The following is an 8699-nucleotide window of genomic DNA, read 5'->3' on the forward strand; positions in this document are numbered from 1 at the left end:
GTAGCCTTCCATAGCAGCACTCCAGTCATGCGAGTCATCCCACCACGTTTCTGTGATGGCGACTACATCATGGCCTTCATGCTGCACAGCGGCTTCCAGCTCCTCTTGTTTGTTGCCCATACTGCGTGCATTAGTGTACATGCACTTCAGGTGGGCTGTTGATTTAATTCTTAACTCAGGCTTTCCATCCCTAGGTTGATCACTGGAGAGCCCGGTTTCGACCCCTTCCCCATTCAAGCCTAGTTTAAAGCCCTCCTGATCAGCCTCGCTAATTTATGGGCTACAGTCCTCTTTTTCTTCCTAGACAGATGAATCCCATCTGATTTTGAGAGACTGGGTACCATGGAGTTTGCCCCATGGTCAAAGAACCCAAAATTTTGACGGTGGCACCAATCCTTTAGCCATCTGTTTAGGAGTTGGGCTTTTTCACTCCTCTCTTTATTTAACTCCTCATCTATCCCAGATAGTACAGGAACTGAGGCAAATATCACCTGTGCTCCTGTTCCTTGAACTGACCGACCCAAGATCAAGACCTGCTCTGTTGGAGAGTATGCATAATGAGCAAGATAAATGGTCCCCTACCTTTATATGTAAGAGAAACAGAGTTAATATTGTTTTACGGGCAGTGGTCTGAAACACAGAGGATTTAACTCACTGAAACAGAATAGGATATCCAAATCCACATCTCCCAAGCTCCACTCCCTGCATTACCCATGAGTCTGTTTGCCTCTTCAGTATCTCATTGTATAACAGATGGAGGCAGTTGATATCAATAATTTTTTAGCTTCATATAAATATAGATTTCACTGCTGTGAACTGGGCTGACAGAGAATGGGAACAGACCCTAATGTTTGATAATATACTGTCCAATTATCATGCCAAAGAAACTAAACTGCATTGCTGCTATAAGTTTAATTTGTAAAATTAAATCACAAATGTCACTCCATACAAATGATCATGGACAGAAGAATGACTCACATTATAACAGACAAGATCTATATGAAATCTGTGAATCTGCAGGCAGACACATCAATTACGTCTGAATTATTGGCAGGCTTTACCAATCTTCAATACTGCTACTCAAACGAAGAAGTATTATTAACCTTTAGTGCAGCACGTGCAAATAAAATATGATGATTCAACAGCAAATTCAAGTACCTAACCATCACAGTTTTATGATAAGTAAATTTATTTTTGACATTGGATGAGTGTATTAGCTTGGTATTGGAAATCAAGTATTTTTGGAAGTTGCAATACCAGATGACTTCAAATAAATGTCAATTATTATACTATCATTTGTATCTGAATGTTATGTGATGGAGGTGCTGAGCTGAAAAATGCATCAAAATATTATCATTTATAAAAATACATACTACCTCAAAGTTCCAAGGACCCAGTCAAGCACTGGTAAACACACAAACAGAAACTAGACTGTTACAAACTAAAAGTCAGATGAGAACTTAGTTTTCAGAATTATTTCGTCCGGCCTGCTGTCTTTTAGCTGCATCCTTTGCCAAAGGATGGCTGTCAAAAATAACTACAGTAAGCCCTCTTCCTGTGCACTGCCAGGCACTTCCACATGCACCTCCACAGCACTGCCATGTCAGGGCCTATGAAGGCACAGGGAAGGGTCCCAAAGTGGCTGCCAGTCTTCAGCACGAAGGCCTTTGATCACCCTGGATTTTGAAGAACGTCTTTTAGTACAACTGCCTGATTCGAAATTCTTTCTTCTTTGCCTGCTCTCTGTTGATTTCTTTGCTGATTATTCCCTTTCCTTCCCCCAAATGTCCTGAAGATTTCCCATTTTGTTTTTTTTAATGTGACCTTCTCTTTATTTTTTTGCTTTCTACACAATTTTTATGTCCCACTGGGAAAAAGGGAGCAAAAGTGAATGCTGCTGGTCTTCAGCCTCAGAAATGCTGAGTGTTCCTTGTTAAGAGGACTAACAGAAGGTATTTTTCCATCCTATTTCACCCCCAATATAGGGTTGAACAGAGTTTACCCCATACTGGAAAGTTCTGCTGAAGCTAGGAAGAAAAGGATTCCTTATTTTGCCTTTGTAGCTAGTAGTGTACTGGATTTTATTCCTGTAAAGCCTTGAATGTAAGCTCTGACAGAGATAAAAGAATATTATTATAGTGTAATTCAACTTTCATCAGAAATATCTGCTAAATTTGTCTGTCTTTAGTTTCTTATCTTGCACAGTCAAGAACTGGAGTAATATGTTACTTATGGCTCCGAAATGCCATTTCCGGAGGATTCTGTAAGCACAGAACATTGCACAGTGAATGGCAGTACGTGTCGTTTCCACTCTACATTTCCATTTCAGTGCAGATTAGAGTGATGCTTCCATTAAATATTGGTGAGCCATATCCTAATTGGTTTGATACTCTGCCTAGTGGCATGACCTTGCATCTTTGGTTTGGTATTGTTAGCCTAGACATCTTCAGAAATGGTGACTTCTTATGTCCTCTTCTGGTATTTATTTGTATCTCTTTCCCTTCAGACAAATATGAAAGGAGTCAGCAGTGTTTAGAGTCTCTTATTCTTTCATATATATTTTCAGGGATTCTGAGTGGTCAGAAAAAAAACGAACAATGAAAATGTGTATTGGGAAAGCAGGGTTTTTTTCACCTGGTTTCATAGAGAGGTTTGGCTGGAAACCTGCAATGATGGCCTATTGTTATGTAAACATATAATTTTATTTATCTCTAGCATTTTTTTAAAACCTGCAATTTTATTCTTCTCTGGTATTGTAGGCAGTCATCTGAAAATGAACATTCTCTCACCTGCAATTCCAGGAGAGATACTATTAGAATCAGCAAGGGCTGTGGAAATGCTATTTACTTGTACTCAGTTCTCAGAAATGAATCAGAAGCAGAGAAGGTGCACATTCCTAATGTGTTAGATGAAAGTGAGTCACCTTCTTTTGAGAAGGGCTGCTGCATATGTGGTATGTGCTGAGAATTCTCCTGCAGGAACTAAATTAATCCTTTAGCAGTAATGTACCCTTTCACAATTACCAAGCAGTTACAAATGAAGTAGCCAAGGGATTAAGGTATTATTCATTTCAGATGCCTAAGAGTACAAAGAAAGAAACCTCATCTCTCAGATAAGCACTTCCATCCTATGATTACCTAAAAGATCACAGATATTAGAATGGGTGTCCAAAAATCTGTTCTGAGGAAAAAGCCTATATAATAGCAAAAAAACCCCCTTATTTTTCCAGATAATTTTGCTAATCCCATTAGTGCTTTGCCTGTTAGTGATGTAGTGTTAGGCACTCAACAAAAAGTCAGAAATAATGATTGTTACATTGAACTTAAAAATTCAGTGTTACTTCTCTTTTTCTGTTGTTGATAATGTGGTATTTTAGTTGTAAAATCATATTCTCCCTTAATTATAAGAGTATCAATCCAAAATAATTCTACTGAGGAAGAATAACAGATTTCATGTTTCTTAATGATTTTTATTATTGTCTAAAATGACTTCTTAAAAAATATAGACTCTTCTTCAAAAATTCCTTTAGTAAGCTGATGTTTTTTATGGAAATGTAGCAAATAATCAGAAAGACGCCAGATTTCATTAAAGACTACAAATGCTGGAGAAATTGCCAAATTCCTGTGTAAATTATTGCAGTGCTTAAATATCCTCTATGTTAGATGTAGCCATGCAATTTGCTATGAAAAAAAATAACAAATGGCATTTGTAATGGGTTAAGAAACAGAGAAAAACTGTTCGAAGTACCCAGGCTGGATCAGTAGTCTGTACTTTGTAATTTTTTTTGCAGTTACATCCTAAGAGATAATGTGTAAAACCTGTTTTATAGGCTCATGACTCTAGTGTTTCCTGGCTGTGTTAAAATCTCAGCTTTTATTTCAAAATTGTTATTTGCATTCATACCAGCGAAGATCAGAAAGCAGAAAGAGAGTATGGCTACAGTGCTACCTTTTGGGTTTAATGGCAACATGAGACAGCAAAATGGAAACACTGAGATGGCATGTTGAGAATTTCTGTTAATTTTACCCTGTGGGCATTTAGGTCTCCATCTTTCCCTGGATATGAAGCAGAACTCTCAAAGTGCCACTTTTTGGTAAGCTGAAAGGTAAAGCAAGAGTAAAATATGACCTGTGTGGGGTTTCTGTAGTAGTTGTTTATTACCCTCATCCTTCCTTCTCTAGGACCTCTTAGACTGCTTTCCTTCTCATCTTCTGTCATTTCCTCCTATAGAGCATTTTACCTCCTAAGTAATCTGCAGTGAAACAGTTCCTGCTGCCCTTTGAAGTGTCATACTGGGGACAGAGAGTGGCCAGGCAACCAAGGTGTTTGAATATTGGCCTGTCGGTTGCAATTTCAGACAAACTGCTGGAAAACTTATGCAAGTGAAAGGGTGGGGGTGCAAAAAATAGTTGTGTAGTTGTGAAGGGTAGAAAGTGACAAAAAGTAGCCTCACTCTCAAGAGCACCTGAGGGTGTTCTGGCATAAATCCATCTAGCATACACCCTGTTTTTAAACCACCACCCACAACCACTGGTTGTCCTTGAGACCTGGATGGAGCATTCTTCAGAATCATTTCAATAGTACCAAAATGAAGTTCATACTCTCAGCACAAGAGTAGGGTCTCCAACTCTGTGGAGAACTAATGTCCTTCCCAAATGGTACCAAACACTGGTCAGTCTTCAGCTGTCAGAGTGAATTTCAGGTGAAAGACCTTTGCTGTGCCAGCTTCAAAGATAGGTAAACTGAGGAATAGAAACATTTGCCCTGCTTTTTTTTTTTTGTTTGTTTTCTGATGCAAATTAAATTGCCACATGCTTGGATCACAGGCATTGTTAAAGATGTATCCAAGAAAATGCTGTAGCAAGGGTAGATATACATTGTGATAGTATAATAGCAGTAGTAATAGTAATAGCAGTTTTATTTTTATATATTCTCAATTTTACCTTAATCAAACCAGAAAGGATTCCTTTAGAAAACTGGTGAGAAGATTGAGAAGGTATAGAGAAATTCATTCTAGCCTCACAGTTCTTAAACAGGGTACTGAAGTTTATCAACAAGACAGGAAATTAATAGTTTTGAGGCTGTGTCAGCCTTGTTTCACAACATGGTTTGAAGTGAAGGACAGAATTGTAGCTGTTCCTCGGTAGCACATATGTTCTCATTTAGCTGGCCTTCCAACAATGCAGCCACTGCCCTTCTCCCAGTGCTGGATCAGCTCCCTGACTAATTGTGGTAAAGTTTAGGGTGACGTGCAATGGGCTGCTCATCCGATAAGCCAGGGGGACACATCACCAGCACTGAATGACGCTGATTTCCGAAGAAATTCAGATTTTGGAATTTCTCATCCCCTCCCACAGATCCTCAGCTGAGAGGGCAAAATCAGGACATGTGCTTTAAGACCCAGGGGATGGCGTTATGTCAGACACAACAACGGATGCAGTGCCCAGAAGTGTAGGAGTTGGGAAGCTGATTTATGACTGTGCTAGGGGAGAGAGTATTCCAAAAGGCCTCTCGCCATTTCCTCCCAACGCAATGGATGTGCAGACTGGCCTTGCATCAGGAGAGAGGTCAGCAGAACAGGATTACATAAGACTGCTTGCTATGCAGAAAAACGCAGATGGCCTAAAAGTGTTTCATTTTTTTAAGTGAAGTCACATGCCCTAGAGCTGCAGTTTGAGGAAGAAGAGGAGTCTCTGAACAGCACGTAGAGCAAAAGTTGTTTCATTCTTGTTTTAATTGAAAATAAGTCTGGAATCTCTCCAGGAAATAAGTTTTGAAGAAAAGAGTTGGCTCACTCACAGTCCAAGCAATTTAGAATCACCTCCCATTATTTGTATTTCATCTTCAAGCACTTTGGAGGCGTATTTGGATACTTGAACAGATAGTAATCTAAGAGAAACTAGTTCCAAGTTCATATGGGATCATCTGGTTGGATTGAATTTCACATGGTGCAGCAAAACAGAAGGTCAACAATTCTCTGCTTCTCAGTAGAGACACAGTCACAATTATTCAGTTTAAAATGCGCTGCTGCTTCTCCTTTATACCCCCCAGTATTATTCTATCACATCGTTATCCAGAGTTACATTTTGTGCATATTACATGGCTACAAAAATTATAACCTGTGATCTATAGATTTAAAAAAATATATTTTAGGCCACGTTGATCTTTGTTTCCTTTTTTGTTGCATGTTTTCATTTTTTGATATTTGTTACAATTTAACACTCTCACTTAACTTCTTTTCATCTCTTATGGTTAAAGAATCATAATTTTCTGACTTACGGTAGCCTTTTTTTTTTAATTCATTATTGCCTGTAAAATACCTTTTCTTTAAAAATACCTTATAACAAAACAAAAAAAAGTTGAAAGAAAAGTTACTATAGATCTGTAGTGATATCTGTGAAGGTGAAAATCAATTTCAAACACAGATGTGAAAGCAAAAGCATTTTAACAAGTTAATTTATAAACTGAGGGAATTACTATGCTAGACATTATATATTGAAGCAAACCTAGTGTTCCTGATAAGTACTAAAATGGCAGTGATGTAAATTGAATTCTTCTTTTTAGTGTGACCATAGCACTGTTTAAACACTGTTTCCCTTCCTTTTTGCCCAAACGTTTTCTTCTCTAAGTGGACTCAGCACCCAGGGGCCTTGCAATTTCCCTAGGCATCATCTCAAGCCCAAGGCAAAGTGCAGGAACTCTCAGTCCTGACAGATGTTTTTTGTAGGCTGCTTTGAAATACATCAGAGGAGGGAAACTCCTTAATTGAACTATTCTCCTGTTTTCCTATCCATAAATATTAGTAAGTTTCTCAGAATGTCTAACCTAGATCTGCCTCATTGCAATTTATGTGGTTCTTCTTTGATTCACCAGGGACATGGAGAACAGGTTGTTTCTCTCCTCTTTGAAGCAAGCTGAACACAGGCTTAAAACTAAGTGGGAGAACAGATAGCATAATACTCTAACAGTGTGGACAAGGAGAAAAATAGTGAATCATCTGCTGAACATCTGAAGTGTCTGCGTATTAATCTGGAGATAAGATGAAAAAAGTTTGGGAATAAGGTAGAGGATCAGGCAGTCCTCTGCATGATCGAGGTTATGCCTGATTCGTGTCTGAGAGGTGGCCTGAGTTGCCGCTTGGGAATTTTTGTTTAGAAGGATTTAACCTATCAAGGATGATACCCAATTACAACTTTTCTCATAATTTTCTATTCTCTAGATCAAAACCACCCAATTAATCAAATATTTCATTGCAGGTCTTGTCTTTTGAAACTTTTCTAGTTTGTTTGGAGCTTGTTTTTCTGTTCTCTAGAGGAGGCTCTTTAGGTGTGAAAAGATACTGATCAGATAATCCAGTGATTGTCTAAGAAATTAGTCATAAAACTGGTCTCTGAGCCCTAAATCGATGCTTTTTTATATCTGTCTTCATTTGCCACATGAAAATGCAGCATCTGGACACCTAAAGTACCATCAGGCCAGGTCAGCCTCAGCATTTTTCCATGTTTGTACCAAAAGTGCCCATTAGCACAGCTATGATGTATACACCTGTTCAACAAGAACAGGGTTGAGCTCGCATCTCTGTTTTAATGAGTCATTCAAACAGATATTCAGTAGCCTGTAAGTATCCCTGTCTAATCAGAGGACTTTAAAATGCATGTCTAAGGAAGCAAAAAAGGGTTCCTGAGGTAATTAAGAATAGTTTGTAGTCCCTCAGTCATCCACAAACTAGTTATTCTATTAGTTTAAGCGTGCAAGTGTCTAATGGTGTCTCGGAGAAAGAAATGTAACGTGAGAATGCTATGCCTGGTTTGCGTGAAGGAAAGCATCAGCAAACCAGGAGCCCAGGCAGGGATGCAACATCAGGTGGTAGCAGAAGGATGTGTCACGCTTTGAGGCATGGGGCCTCTGCTAAATGTCATCCTCTCAGCTGAAGTTTAGTGCCACAGCCTCCCCGCTGTAGTGGGACCCCATATGCCCGAGCGAGCACAGCCAGTGAGGGAATAATAAATCACGGCGACCAGCTGTGCCTGCCAGGAAAGGTCAGGCAGCAGGAGAGGGGCTGGGGGCAGGAAGGGGGGCAGTGATGCAACTGCAGGCTTGGTTGCAAGGAAGGAGCCTGAGGTAGGAGTCATGTTTGTGAGTTGTGAGCGGCAGTGCAGGAGGCACGGAGGGTCTCTTCAAGGGAGAGGATGGAGAAGAAAAGATGGTGTGCTCGTTCAGTATGAAGTGATTGAGGTGATGAGATCTGCGAGAGAGCCTGAACTGCCGTTGAACAGGAAATACTGTTTAACAAAAGAAAAAAAAGGTGTTAAACAGTAAGAGATGCAGTCACTTAGCTAGAATCTGCGTGGTGTTTATAGAGACACAACAGGAAATTGTCTACAACACCCAGTGAGCAGTATCTTCAACTTCTCACGTTGTACAAAAAAATAATTAAGCTTACTGAAAATAGAAGGACTTGTTTCTGGAGCCTTGTTGGATGTGTACACAAGTATTTCTTGGGTATTTTTGGAGAGAAGGTGGAGAAAGTAAGGGTTTGTTACAGGATTGAAGACTTAATAGCAGGCTGATAAATTCTGTAAATGTCTCATTTCTACAGCCAGGCAGCACTTGCAATCAAGCCAGGACGCCTCTGATCTCCAGTTGCTAATGAAATTATATTGTGCTATTTGCTATTAAAAAAAAAGAAGAAAAAAAAA

The sequence above is a fragment of the Empidonax traillii genome, unplaced genomic scaffold, assembly GCF_003031625.1.
Source record: "Empidonax traillii isolate 1590-97213 ecotype Southwest subspecies unplaced genomic scaffold, ASM303162v1 scaffold121:size1714817, whole genome shotgun sequence".
In the NCBI taxonomy this organism is placed as follows: domain Eukaryota; kingdom Metazoa; phylum Chordata; class Aves; order Passeriformes; family Tyrannidae; genus Empidonax; species Empidonax traillii.